The 15168-nt window shown below is 40.2% G+C and overlaps 1 protein-coding gene and 1 pseudogene across 1 annotated transcript in view; both read right to left on the reverse strand.

Moving 5' to 3' along the window:
- adarb1b (adenosine deaminase RNA specific B1b) overlaps window positions 1-8129 on the reverse strand; it is a 120168-nt gene extending 112039 nt beyond the window's left edge. The window contains exons 1-3 of the mRNA XM_038720122.1: window positions 7937-8129; window positions 4112-4269; window positions 3727-3869 (exon numbers count right to left, since the gene is read on the reverse strand). The gene's annotated coding sequence lies outside the window, so the exon portion shown is untranslated. The remainder of the gene's footprint in view (window positions 1-3726; window positions 3870-4111; window positions 4270-7936) is intronic.
- Window positions 8130-8600: 471 nt separating this feature from the next.
- Window positions 8601-10312, reverse strand: LOC119903862 (annotated as a pseudogene).
- Between the last annotated feature and the right edge of the window lie 4856 nt (window positions 10313-15168).

Raw genomic sequence — 15168 nt, forward strand, 5'->3', positions numbered from 1 at the left:
TAGAGAGTCAGATGCTTGAAATTAAAAGTCAATAACCAGCAACAAAGAGCTAGCATTTACCACCATCAACCTTTACAATGACCAACATGCTTACCTTCCTCACTAAGTACCAATTAGATTTCCTACACCATAGTATTTAAACCCAACCTACTCTAGTGGAGCAGCTATGTGGCCACAAAGTTGGGAGCTGGAGTGTAAAGCCTGCAGTTATAAACGAGTGCAACCATTTAAATGTGAAGTACAGAAGAGAGAGAGCATAAATATTCAGCCAGACACACCACAACCAGCAAAGGTTACAGAACGTAAATAAACGTTCTGACCCGTCTACAATCCAAATGCTTGAATGGATATTATTGGAATGCTGAATATTTAACACGCAGTAGTTAATTTAGCAATAATGTATTTCACCGAAAAGCAGTGACTCCTTTCAGTTTTCAATGCTTCATGACAGCATTTAATGTGGGACTCCAAAAATGACAACACGCTAATGGCAAATCAGTAACACACCCACACAAGAATGCTATCATAAGGAGCACACACACGATGTTCAGCCCAGCAGGAACACTATTCTCAAATCAGAGCGACTGAAGCGTTTTCTCACATGTATTCTATGACATGTGCCTTTTCTTGCAACAGCAACGCATCAACCTAGAATACTGAATTGAATTAGCATTGAATGGAAAACATTATTTTACACACATGCTCAAAGAATGACAACAGACTAGCCTACCTAAGTAAGTCATCTGTCCTTTCTGCTGACGAGAGGTCCAGTCAGCTATGACCGAGCATAGTCCTGGTGGTTTAATGGAGGCCTTGTCCTGCCTTTTGTATTGCTGACTCGTGAGCGTGCGCGTACGGCATTGACTGTTATGTCACATTCACGCTCTGATGCTAACCTTTTCTGGCATGTGCATTAGCCCTTTCTTCTGTTTTCACTGAGAACTCATCTCCAGTAACAGTAAAGAGGTTACAAAACGCCTTAAAAATGATTCTCCTCAGACTGTCCTCACATTCACATTAGGATGTCTGCGCACACAACAGTACATACCGCAACCTACCTACACTTTTAAAAGTTATAGTTTCCCCCAATGTAATGTAAAGAGTGAAACATTATGCATTCATGAGCAATCTTAATGTATACTGCGTGAATAATGGCCACTGCTTTTTTACAATATGGTGACAAGGGTGATGGGGCAGCACTGATGTGCTCCCCCCCCCCTTGGGGAATGTCTCAGTCTAGCATGCAGGGGTCATGCTGCTTTATTTGCACAAAACTACCCTGCACCATCATCACTCTGTCCTCCAAAATTACAGGCAGTCGTCCTGTGCTGAAGTACGTTGTGCTGATAGAGGATCTGATATGGAAGATTCCCCTATTTGGCCTTCTGAGCCTGTATCCTATAGAGAAAAGTCTGGGATTGCTAGCAGAAAGTTGGTGCCTACTCAGCCTAGTTTGGCAGTTTGACGTAGCCCCATCGTCGTTAAGTACGAGGTCTGACTCCCAAGTGATCCACAAATGCTGGGAGTGCATGAGACTGCAAGGTGGAATGGGTAAACACATCTGCACATGTAGTGTTTTTTGATGGCCTAAAATGCAAAGTGCACTTAACATGGCATGCCTTGCAGGTCAAGAAGAAATGAGTTGTGTTAGTACACTTTGTGGTTTTTTATTTAAATGGAACGACAGATAGAAACTGAGTCGTGTGCAAACTGTGAAGACTCTGAGCCGATACTGGCTGACTTTCCCATGTTCCCCAAACAAACCTTCAACTTTCAACTTAAAACAGCCTTGTTGTAATCTCGATGCTATTTCTTTTAAAATATATTACTACTGTCTGGCTTCTGAAAGGGTTTTAGGAGTGCTACAAAAATTATACACGCAAATACATTATACTATACATTTATCTTCTGGTGGTGTGTAGTACTTCACAGGCAGAAACATCCATATAAATTAGTTTGGTGATTAAGCCAAACCAATTTCAACAATATCCAGTCCTAAATAAAGCTAAAGCTAATGATTATGATGGGAGCACAACACCTTGGAGACAGCTTTGTTCAAAACCATCATTAAATCTGCGCAATACACCACAGACAGATTTGTACCATTAATCCTTTCCTTTCCACTGGTTCAGCAGAACAGTTTGTAATTCAAATTAATAAAGGCAACCACAACTGCCAAACAGTCTAACAATAATGTAAAAACATACTAATATACTTTCATACGTTCTGTACACAACTGTGAGTACATGACGTATGCTAAACATTCAACGGTCTAGTTAGTAACAGCAACCTAAAGCAAAGTATGTTTTACACAGACTGATTCATTGATTGAAACTGGCCACTCATGTAAAATTAAGCCAAAATCCATTTCAGTTGTGATTTGAACGGCGTGGGGAACAACGCTATTGTGGGGCGATTTTTGACAGTCACGATGAAGCGTGAAACAGCGAGGTCATCTGTAGCCTCATTATTGTATGGCAAAGATGTGAAACTCTCATGGCCTGCATGGTAGGCACACTGTATTTAAATTGTGATTGTCAAGCTGAGTAGGACAAAGCACTTTACAAAAGCCTCTCAATCAGCCACACAATCCACACACACATCACTGTCACAGCAGAATTCACATAAAAGAAAAATAACAAATCATAGTGTGATCAAAGAAAAATTATTTCTTTATTTCTTTATTTTCCGCCCTACTTCACTGCAGAAATATCAGGGCACATGACTGCTGAACACACAGCAATAAGTGCACGAGGCTCAACAACAACCGATTTTAGGCAACTCCACAGTTTGACCGCATTATGTAAAACCCTCTGAACAACCCTGAGTATTTAAGACTAAATTAGCAACAATCAAAGTTTTAAAAAACATCTTTAGGTATTATTTATTAAGAATATAACACTCAAAACCCATCTAATCTACTTCATCTGGACTGTGGACATGGTATCATCATATCTGATGACAGTGACCAAATAAATCCGCCAACTGTGATCAGATTCTGATTTAAATGTTGCTAAATGTACATACGTCCCTTCACTTTAAATCTCGAAACTGATTACTGGTAATGAGCAACCGCTTTCCTTTTCAAATGAAAATTAGGCAGCTGAGGTGTGTCTCCCTTCTTCTTAAATGGAGTCTAAGGACAAAAAGAAGAACTTTCCTGATATTTGGTATTGAGCAACTTAAAAAAGAAGAGACAGGAAGGTAGGGAGGCCACCAAGTGTCACACAGGACTGACTGGTTGACGCAATGCCATGAAATACTAGCTGCTATTTAGATAAATCAGTACCTAAGTGAGTGAGAAGGAAACAGGATGCCGCCTGGTGTGTTTCAGGATGAAGAATGAATAGTATTAAGTCAGAAATGGCATACCAGTGGCCACTGATAAGCAGCACAAGTATAAACCATGAACGGCAAGTTCATTGATGTTCTGATTTATTTACTCAAATAAAGATTAAAACATGACAATTAACTTAAGTCTTTGTTGTATTTTGATAAACGCTAATAAATAAAACAATCTGAATTCAGAGAAGTAAAAATTTACTTTGGGCAAGTAGATTTCTGACATTAACGCTGAACCCTTGAGCTTGGCCCTAGAAGCCTTGCGTTAGGACTAGTGTTTTTGCACTAACACTATTCTGCTAGGGAAAGTATAGATCTTCAGGACCAGGGCAATTTAATTTCATTCAACCTAAGCATTCAAATATTTTGCTTGCAAACAATTACCGGCCAGCGTAGCAGGCGCTCCTCTCGCCAAAGGGACAATTTGCCCAAATGTGGTGCTTGGCAGGTGTTCATTTTGTCTGCAAATACCTGAATTCTTGACGGGTGTGACCATCATAAAAACATCAAACAAGCTGTTGTAGACACTGGAAGGGAAAGCAAAGTTACACAAGCTGTTAAAGAAAAAAATGCCAAGATATTTCTCTGAAGGCTGATTCTCAGTTTTAGAGGTCACATTAGGGTCATCCATCGTGTATTTTACACCAGACTATAGTTGCTGAAGGTGAGCAATAATACATCATACTCTCTCTCACACACAGAAAAAAAAACGATGCATCCTTCAGAGTGAACTTTAACAAAATAGTAGCCTATGTGTGTAGGTCTTTACCGTCTTTATTAGTCCAGCGTTTGGCTGCTCTGTGTAGAATAAGAATGTAGTCCACAGTTCCAGGATTTCACCTATTTTGACGCACTTCGAACACACGAGCCGCTGGGCTGAAAACACCCTCAATGGATGCGCTTGTTGCTGGAATGCACAGTGCCGCTCTAGCCAGAATGGAAAGGAAGAGAAGGTGGAAGGTGAATACAGCATGCAATGTTTCTGTAAGTTATTAATTATTCTTTATTTAGCGCCTTATCCACATGATGTAGCAATTGCGCATTCATCGGGGCGCAAACAACATTAATGCGTCAATGAACGCAGGGCAGAGAACATAAGGATCGATGACAGACGCTGCTCCGTCCACATGCTCTTGTCTGCCCTCCGAGCAGACAAGAGCAGAAGACGAGATCATCCAACGCACATATTATACGTCACACTGGAGACGATGGCGTTGTTGTGTAACCGCTGTTGTGTTTTGGTTAAGTATATAAAAGCATAATAACTAGTCTCCTTTGCCGCAGTATTGAGGGACGTTTTAAAAAGCTGATGATTATGATGAATTATAACAGCATGAAAGGAAAGTAGCGTTCTATTTTCTCTGACAACCAGTAACAATTTATTAGCACGAGTAGCAGCAGCTGCTGCTCTTGCTGCTCTTGCGGCTGCTGCATGGGTCCACTGACAAAGAGCCAGTGCAGCATCTCAGCTGCATGCAGCTTTCTTGAGATGGCACAATGCAGCAGAGCTAAATGAACTTTGCTCACATACATTCACACATAGCCACACGGTCATTTTGGCATGGTACTCTCAGTGCCTGGTCTAAGCTGTTTTACACAGCTCTTTAAACTTGTCACCTCAGCAAGTGGAGCAGTACTGCAGCATTTTCATCATATATAAAGTAAGGCCTAATGTAGCTGGCCCTTCAACTTCATTTTCATCAGTATTTGTTAAGGGTACCCCTGACAGTGTTTTCTTCTAGCTGAGTCCTGTAAATCCTCAATTACTCCCTTTAACCCAGCAAATCAGCAAAATTACCTTTCCTACACAGCTGCACACACACCGAATCATTCCGCACAATTTCTTTAAACAAAAAGTGTTTGTCAGCAAAGTGCTTCTCCTGCGTTGCTTTTCTGCAAAATTAACCAACTATGCTGCATTGTTTGAGGAAAAATGAGAGTCTTTACACTTGTTTACGCCGCACACCGCTAACTTGGGCATGGGTACCTGCAAAGGGAAACACCACTCGACTCAAGAGCAAATGTTGATACAGTCATTTTTAAACTCATTCAGTATTTCAAACAGTCTTTCTTCAGGGCATTGGTGACACCAAAACACACACCACATACAAACAAACAACTGTGCAGTGCTACGCAGCAGCTTGTAGTTTGTGTCTCCACATTCAAGTGTAGTCTAAGTACAGTTCTCTTGCTAATGTGACTCTATATAACATCACATCATCTTTTGTAAGAGGTTGATGAAGTCCACTTATTTAAGTTATTAGTTATTATAAGTCAAATACGGGTTAGCTACAATAATTAGCTAGAATGATGAGATGCTTTCAACCAAGCACTTGAAATTAAATGTATTGCCAGCAGTTTGAGGAATGCACATTGAGACTTCTGTGATATGTGAAAGCCTGTTTAAGTTGTGACACTAGTGTCCCTAAAACTGAACCCTGTGAAATGCCAAAAAAATACATTACACTGCCACATACGGATACTTCGTAAAACGTCATGCCCGTGCCCCTTTTGGAGAACAGGAAGCCTAAGATCCTATAGGCCTAGATGTCAACTTGAGGTGAATTTGTATTACAATTTTGGCAAGTTAACAAATCCTTTGTTTTATGTGCCAAATTATTATTTGGTTATTTGATTTTGCCTGAACCCGAGTGTCCACGATACCTTAATGAATTAAGGTTGATCGGTCAGCAGTAATGCCCTTTTAGTCAATGATCCAACGTAGTGACCAGATATTGCTTCTCTGATTGAATCACCAGTCTTTAGGCTACGTGTTGTTTAAGCTAGACTAGGCTGAAATTTCGTTGGCGATGACAGTCTGATGTGCTTTAGGCCCAAGCAAGCTATCCATCAGAATTAACTGTCACTGGAATCATGTAACTATTTACCGCAGTGAATATTCAATATCTTATAAGCCTCAAATCAGATCATATGTTTTTACAATCTGCTACGCAACAGCTTTTCTGCATTTTCCTGTTTCTCTCATTATGTGAAAGCCTGATTCTTTCCCGCAAAAGGGGATGCAGCCTTGTTACTTGAATGTTTGAGGTAGTATCAACATCGTTCAATTCTATAAAAAACTCATTTGAGGCACAATTTATTCAAATTGTTTGTGTTTCTGTAAAAAAAAAAAATGATGACAAAAACGACTACAGACTATTTGCTACCATATCATTATCAGATTCTTATATGTCTCAAATATATAATATTGGGATCTACTTTTAAAAATTCTCTGTCAGTCAGTCAGGATATAGTTCTGACCACAGCTGTTACAAATCTAGGTACTAGGCAATATGACGGTGTATACCGTGCGTCAGTAGAAATGTGTTGGTAAAGATTTGGCCATTGCGTTTCCACGGCAGGAACGTAAAATCCCATAAAATCTCTGCTATATATTCACATAATCTCGCGAGCTCGTTTGTCAACAACCATAGAAGGAGAGAGTGATGAGGAGGATTGTAAATACAGAGCAGAAGGAGCTGTTTTAGTTTGTATAGACGAAAAATTATCAAATTTTACAGAACAATTATTATATTTTAATAATTGATCAATTTAATTATATATTGTTACTGTGATATAACATATGCTGTGATAGAAGATTTTGGCCATATCACCAACCCCTACTAAGCACTTCAGTCATTTTTTAATTGCCCAGGTTAATGCATTTTTCACAGAAAAAAAAAAGTTTCAGAATGGTTTAAACCAGTGGTGTATGAAAATGAGTGTATGATTGTATAATTAATAGTAAGGAATAAGAGGAGTAGTGCCACTTTGACAGGCAACTCAAACTGTGAGAGTTTTAGCAGGACAAGTGACAACTGACGGCTCCGTAATAAGCAATGTGTTAGGGAATAAAAGAAACACCTGCGAAAGATGTGCACACAGTTTTACACAAAAGAGAAACTCTGGGTACTTTTCTCACATGGCACAGGCACATGCAATATTCACAGATTAAGATGCAATGTGGGAAACGTCACTCTCAGAAAATTTCTTCTCTGATCTTCTTCCCTTTAAGTGAACTAACAGGGGAATCAGACTGAGAGTTAATGACTTTTGAATAACGCAGTTGTTACACTTTTAGCTTTCACAATACAGCAGCCTGAAAAGAGGCACTTCCAAATACCTTGAACTGTTACTGTCCGGATATGCATAGCTGTTCACTCATTGTTTCTCTTCTTGCAAACGCGTGTGCAGCGACACGAGCAGATCTGAACACTGCAGCGTCAACCTGCATATCACTTCACTATGTAGCAGCAGCTAGCACAGCGTCAATATTAACGTCAGTGTATCTGAATTGTACACGCTGCGGTCTCCCGGGCAGACCTTCACAGGCACCACTGACAGGGTAAGCTGAGGTAAGATGACAGCCATAAATCCCACTGTCGCGCTTCCTACACGCAAGGTGATTTCACAACGCGTATTACACAGGTAGTAGAAGTACATGTTTGGGTTAACCGGTGAGTCGCCAGGTCTTGCACTGTTCAGGAGGATTACCAGTCTAATATATTACATAAACACAACCGGAACCCAAATCATGTTAGCAAACCCCGTTTGTTTCATCCTCCGCAGCCCCAAAATAAACAGCCTTACTCACGCTTCGCGTTGTGAGGGAAAGTTAGGATTTCCGGATGCGTAAAAATATTCTCCGCCACTTCACATCGAGACCCAGATGACTGTTTTCCTCCGTGTCGTCGCTGGCGTTGGAGAAAAACGAGCACAGGATGAGAGCGCTTGTAGGGTCGCATGTACTGCAGTGTTCACAGACTGCCGTCGGCCCTCTTCTTCTGGAAATGTTGTCGCGGTCGGGAAATGAAACGGTGCATCACCGCCGCCGAGTGGTGCGGAGTCGGTAGGACTGGTCTGGTCTGTCAGGGCTGTTCTCCTAGTGTCGACTTACCGTCGGTATACATGACTTTCCCTCAGGATTTTTAGAATAAAACCGAGAACAGTAAGTGTACAATATGCTGATTAACGGTGAAAATAAAGAAGAATCATTGGCCTGTCTGTTTTAGTCTTAAAAATAGTCTGCGTAAAGCACTTTATTAAGTCATAAGATTGAGATATAGGCCTAAGATGGATCAGAAGTGCGATGATGCCATAACACTATGCTGACAAATTCTGGTATCCTACAAAATTAAAGGTTAATCTGCAGAGGTTTGCAAACGACCTACTTTAACTGTTTGTTCCAATTATTTATTTACAAGTTATATAGCCTAGGCCTTTAAGTAGTAGGCCTATTTTTCCACATCATAGCCTGTCATTGTTGCTTCATCTGCATTTTTCTTTTCATGTTGACTTTTACCTCTATTACAGACAACAAGTCCATGGTTTACAAAACAGGCTATTTAAGATTAAAAAAAAAAAAATTAAAAGCTAAAAGACAGAGAATAATGAAAAAGAAAAAAAACATAGGCCTATTAGATGCTACCAACATATTCTCCACTCATGTTCACATCTTCAACTGTAGGAACGACTGCAGTTTACTTAGCAAAAGTCAAATAATGACATTTTTAGAGTACAGTAGAACACCCAGAATAAGCTTTTAGATTAGCACGTTAAATAAAGAGTAAAAACTTACAGACATTTTAATTCAATAAAACACACAAATCAGTTAATCATATTAAGCAAACATTTGCTGACATATATACAGATTTTCAGAACTTCAAAATATACCATCAGGCTTTTACATGACTATAATATCATAGTAAAGACTTGACAGTAGAGACACCTGAGTTTCATTAAGGATCAAAGTATATACATTTTATTTCATTTGAATCTTAAAAATCCCCCAAATTCTGTTTCGAATTTTGGTCAATTTAAAACCATAAATGAGAGGATTTATTACAGGAGGTATCACAAGAAATTCTATTGCAATAAAGTTCTGAAGGTTTTGAGGTAAATCTTTTGAACCATATCAAATATGCATAATATCTAAAAGTATTGTCACAACAAAAATTAATAAGGAGGTTAAATGTGGCACACATGTTTGCATGAACTTTGCCCTGTTTTCTATAGAATTCACACATGTTTTGATGAGATACATGTAAGACCAAACTATAAAACAACCATGAAATATGTAAATGATAATTGTAATGTATGCAACTATGTTGTTAACAGTAGTTTCAGCTGGGAAACAAGCAAGTGTAACAATAGTCCAATTCACACAGAAAAGTCTGGCAATATATGGGCTGCATAACTTTAATCTAGATGTTAGAAAAATATTTGTGGCTACAATGCAAAAAGGTGTTACCCAAGAGAAACAAACTAACATTAAGACTCTTTGCTTTGACATGACAGAGTGGTACTCCAGTGGTCGACATATAGCCACATATCTGTCAAATGCCATTACTGAAAGAATAGACAGATCACTGCAGGCAAATGTGTATATTACTAGAGCCTGAACAAGGCATCCAGAATAAGAGATCACATGAACAGGAGAAAGCAGATCCCAGAGAAACTTGGGGTAGAAACCTGTTGTTCCATAAAGTCCGTTCATGCAAAAAGTGCACAATAGAATATACATGGTTCATGCAGGTTTTTGTCCAAGATGATGGTCACGATAAGAGAAACATTTACCAGTAAAATCACACAGTAACACAGTAAAGTGAGAGAGAAGAGAGTAAATAGGTGGTTCTTTGTTTCAGTTAAACCTGAAAGAAAAAACATAAAAGAAACATTACCCATCATAGCAAAAGCACTTGTAGTTTTTTTTCCCCTGTAAATGATAACTCTGTTCCTGTCTTCTCACTGTCACTAATAATGACTACATGAACAAATGAGCTGGGAATTAAAACCAGCCAACCAATCAGTGGTCCAGAAGAGCTTTCATCTTTTGTCATATATTGCAATCTTTGAGCACTGTAGAAAATAAAACACGAAGGCCCTTGGAGAGTAGAATTATCCACCAACTTTTTTTCAACTTCTTTTTGTATCCAAGAAATACATAATTACATATTCATTTTTTCCCTACATGTCCAGGCTTTGGATTTCAAATCGAATCATTTACTCCACCTTCATAGTCATGGAAGATTGCTATAATCTAGAAATTAATCCTATCTCCAGATGACCACAAAAATCTGTTTTATTGTTAGATTTTAAAAACTGTACCATCAGTTGTGGGTGATGTCCCTTGCTTGCTATGGACTATTTTGTCATGTAAGGGAACAGTGTTCAGATGGAGCAGGCTGCCGTGTGTCACAAGCTATTGAGGGCCACCAGAAGCATTGTTTGATGAGAGAGAGGGTAGGGTGATGTCCTGGATGACATGCCATCTTTACAAAGATGACATGACATCTTTAGAGCAGTGGCCCCATTAGAGAACCTGGAATCTGGCAGAGTCACGTACATACAAACAAATAGCAGGTACAGTACCTGGTTTCAGCTGTTTCTGCTGAGCATTGCAAAACTCAGTTTCCACATGCCACGCTGCAGCAGCCACTAGACAGGAGGAGGGAAGGATGGTGTCCGGCTCAGAGTTGGACATCTTGTGTTCAGACTGGCGAGAGAGATCATCATGTTTACTATTATCCTCCATGCAGATTAGAATCAGGTCTAACATGAGAAAACACCTTAGCCTGGAGTAGGGACTCAAAGGCTGTATCAAAGAGGTGAAGTGGATACTTGTTCTTTACTGTGATACTAACAGCTCCTACTGAGGATGTAGAGAGGCGAATCAACCATACCACTAGGGGTACCAGCTAGGTTACATGAGAAGTCAATGAAATTGTCATCAGCTCTGTCCACTAAGGCTAGCAGAGGAACATTCAGGTTAGCATACATGACAGGAGCTTCCAATTGCATACGCTGGGAAGGAGAATCAGAGAAGGTAGTAGTGTGGCTCATCAGGACCCCTTCCTTTACTGATGGGCCTGGGCTTTTACTAGTTGAGGACAGGAGATATACAGGTGGCCTGTCTGTCTTGTCTGTCTGCATAAATACGCTGTCCTGCTCTAAGCTGTCACTGGTGCTTAGAGGTGGGAAGATGCCCAATTGCATAGGCTCTTCAGTAGAAGCAGGAGACCTAGAATAAGGAGAAGGACTAACGTGAATCTCACTGGAGAGTTTTGCGAGTAGGTTTGTTGGTATAGGGGAGACCAGAACTCCCTGCTCGGGTGTTAGCTCTTTTTCTCTCCCATTCACATAACCATAGGCGCCTAATCCATGGTTGCTTTGGGGCCCGAGCCCCCACAGAGAATGCCGAGCACCCACATGTAGCAGCGTACAGTCATTATCCAAATTTACATGGTTTGGTTGATTGGTTGTTTAAGGGCCCCTGCCCTTAACCAAATCACAGAGCGCTAATCTAACAGATCACCAGCCACCTGGTTGATTAACGGCTCTGGTCTAAGCCAGACAAACTCTTCCTGACCCAGCCTAGGTTGCGCCACACATGTGTACGCCAAATTTACCGCCAAGGTAGATAGAGCGAGCCTAGCTCTAGCTCGTTAGTTTTGACCAGATAGACTTTCCTGCAGGTCCCAACTTCATGGCACTTATACGTGACATGATAACACTCGTCCGAAATAGATCCAGAGCGTCTCAGCTGGTTCCAAGAGTTTCAAGGCAAAGAAACACCGGCTTTAAGACCTCTGTGCCCCGTGCTGGACCATGACAACGGCCTTCTTACAGTCCATTGCCTCCAATTACAGCGCGGTAGAAGAATTTCTCGAGGACCTGTGTTGAAATGACAGAGGTGACGCAGGTGGTAAAGTCAACAGTCTGCTTTTGCATCTGCAGAAATTTAGCACTTTTTTCACCTTCAAACTCATGCTGAAACACACTGAGAGGAGACATAAAGTGTCCTAGTGAAGAAGGATTCCAAGAATTATCGGAAAACTCTATTGCAGCAGCACATGACCTGAACTTGGAGAGCCCAACTGTGCCCAGACCAAGAAAAATGCCTTGCCGACTGGAAGATGGAGGTGCGCTGCCACATCAGAAGCAATGTTTCAACAATAATACTTCTACATCATGGATGGTGATACAGCATCAGCATCCCTGGACTGCAGATTTAGTTCTGCATTTCAACACATGCAAGATGTTGAGGATTTTGTGACCGGAAAGAGCAACTGCAAAAACACAATACAGGTACATGAGGATGAGGATTTGGATGAGACCAGGCTCACACTGCATCATGATATGTGCATGAGCGTAGCCAAACGACGAGTAGTTTGCCTAGCTACTTTTCAAGATGTTGTGGACTTTCTAAAAGGCGATCGGGGAGAGCACTTGAGAACCATGTTGCAAAAGATCACCAAACTGGTAAAACTCCGCTGACTGTCCCTGTAACATACTGCAGTTCAGAAAGGTTATTTTCAGGCCTGTGGTGACCTATCTGTGGTCAACAATGGGACAAACAAGACTGAATCATGTTGCTGTATTGAACTGTCATAAGAATGTATCACGAAATAGGAACGCGGACGTAATCACAGATGGATTCATCAAGTGCACGACTGCGAGGAGAAACACTTTCCTTATAAAGAAGCAACATCAATGGTAAGTGAAAACAAATCCAATTTTAACCTCCAGTAGCTGTGTGTGGGCCTATATGTTGATGGAAAGAATGTAATGTAGGCCTGTTTTACTCTGAATGTAGGTTAGCCTATAGCCTAGCCTAACTTTTTAATGTGGGCCCCTTGTTGTTGTGCCTCAGCAGCGATGTCGGCTTTGTCTTGGATTGTACACTTGGCCTATGATTATGTTCATTTGAGAATCTTCCCAAATTATTTTTTCAAAATTTGATTGATTATGACTTTCGTTTCATTGTGTGTATCATTTCTTAAACTTTTGATCTCAAATCCCAGTTCGTTGTGCGTGTGTCGGTTTGTCCCTGTTATTTTCCTATTGTGATGAAATGTGTGATTTGAATACTGAGGCCTACTCTAAATCTGTATATCAACAAGAAACATTTGTATGTTGTTGTTTTTTAGCAAAAGGTTTATTATTTTATTTTGACCATCTAGAGCACCCACCGGCAGGAACATAAATCGGCACCTACGCACGTAACCAGATATCTAGTCTGATAGACAGGAAAATGAGTGTGTCAAGAGAGCTGGCTTCATCCCTAGCAGCCAACTTATCCTTTATTAAGTGTCGCACTGTGATATGTCCACCAACTTGTCCCTGAGTAAGACACTTATCCCCTAGTTGCTCCAGAGGCGTGCGACCTCTGACATAAATAGCAATTGTAATTCGCTTTGGAGAAAGCAGCAGCTGAGTAGATGTAATGTAAATGTACCCGCAAACAGCCTTTACAAAGCTAGATCATCCCACACACTTTCAGCAGCCAAAATTTTAAACACCACAGACTATATTCAGCTACAGAATGAGAGCACCGTTGAAGAGTGAGCAGTCTATCCGCTGATTCCTTTCCCTGAACATGATGGTCAAAAACGTCCCTCAGTTCAGCTACAAATGTTTCATAAGAACAGATAGATAACACCCTTGCCCATAATGCTGTAGCCCACTCAGCTGCTTTTCACAGTTAACAACCCTGTAATGAAAGTGACTCCAGATTTGCATAGGTAGCAGGCTATTGCAGAAACACTAGAGAACACTGAACCAAAAATTACTACAGGAACCTAAATTGCCTGAATAAAGATTAGGTGAAGGAAAAAATGGTTCTTGAGCGGGGACGGTTTGCCAACTTTGTCACTATAATGGACAAAAAGTGGACTGCTGCAGTAATCTAAGTAGTAGTATGATTTTGTGCGAATATACAGTGTATTATTTTAAGCAATTTGTCATAATGATAGGTAATCTCTTAATTAAATATTTGGGAGCTTTAATAATAGTTTATTTACAGCAGGTACCTTTAACAAAGCTCTTTAATTGAACCACTAGCCGTCACCTTTATTATTTGTCTAATCCCCTTCATGTACATATGATAAACTAAAAAGCATATAGCTACTTGTGATGTGTTTTATTTCCAGTTCCATTCTTTTTCAGGCATTCATCAGAACTTGAATGATGACAGGTGTCGATGACTAATTTCGTGATCAGCACTGCTGCTGTTGCTGTTGTGTCAGTCAGCGGTTGGATCAGCGTAGTAGTCAAAAAACGGGACAAAAGAGGTCACGTATGGGACAAATTGGCAGTTGGGACAATTGGCAACACTAGTTTCTATGGGTTAATACTTCTTATAGCTATAGGGAAATATGAGATGATAATGCCAGAAAATATTAGGGTTTAAATGGCATCAATATTTATATATTTTATTACTATGATTTGATTATTAATAATAGAATTTAACTTGTTCAATTGTGTCAAACTGTGTTAAATTCACCAAGTACAAGGGTGAGATCTTACTGGAGCGGCCCAGGTTTGAATCCAACTGGCGGCCTTTTGTTCCATGTTTTGCCCTATTGCTCTCCCTCCTCCGTTGTCTATCCACTGTCCTATCAAAGAAGGACGAAGAAAAACATACTTAAAAAAACAAATCGCCTCGGGGCACCGCTCTCAAAGAGAAAATTAATAACCAATTAATTTGTCTGATGAATACACTAAACTATAAATTTGGAACTCTTATTAATAATTAAATTAAAAACTATAAGCAAATTACTAAATGTAATGTAAATGCTCTGCATTAGTTTAGCGCCTTTCTAGTCTTTGCGACCACTCAAAGCACGGAGATTGAACAGCCGGCCTTTTGATTAACGGGCAAACCACTCTATCGTCCCGGTGCGATGTTTAGTCTAAAATATCAATAGCCTGTTGGTTGAAGGATTTGGAGTTCTACATGGAAGAGGTTGGCGATATGTTCATTAGAGAATAATCACAGAACAGCATGAACTGTATATCCACAAGCATTTATTGAAAAATAAACAA

Source organism: Micropterus salmoides, unplaced genomic scaffold (genome assembly GCF_014851395.1).
Source record: "Micropterus salmoides isolate LMB-PRFRI ecotype aquatic unplaced genomic scaffold, ASM1485139v1 Ms_hic_scaffold_15, whole genome shotgun sequence".
NCBI classification, from domain to species: domain Eukaryota; kingdom Metazoa; phylum Chordata; class Actinopteri; order Centrarchiformes; family Centrarchidae; genus Micropterus; species Micropterus salmoides.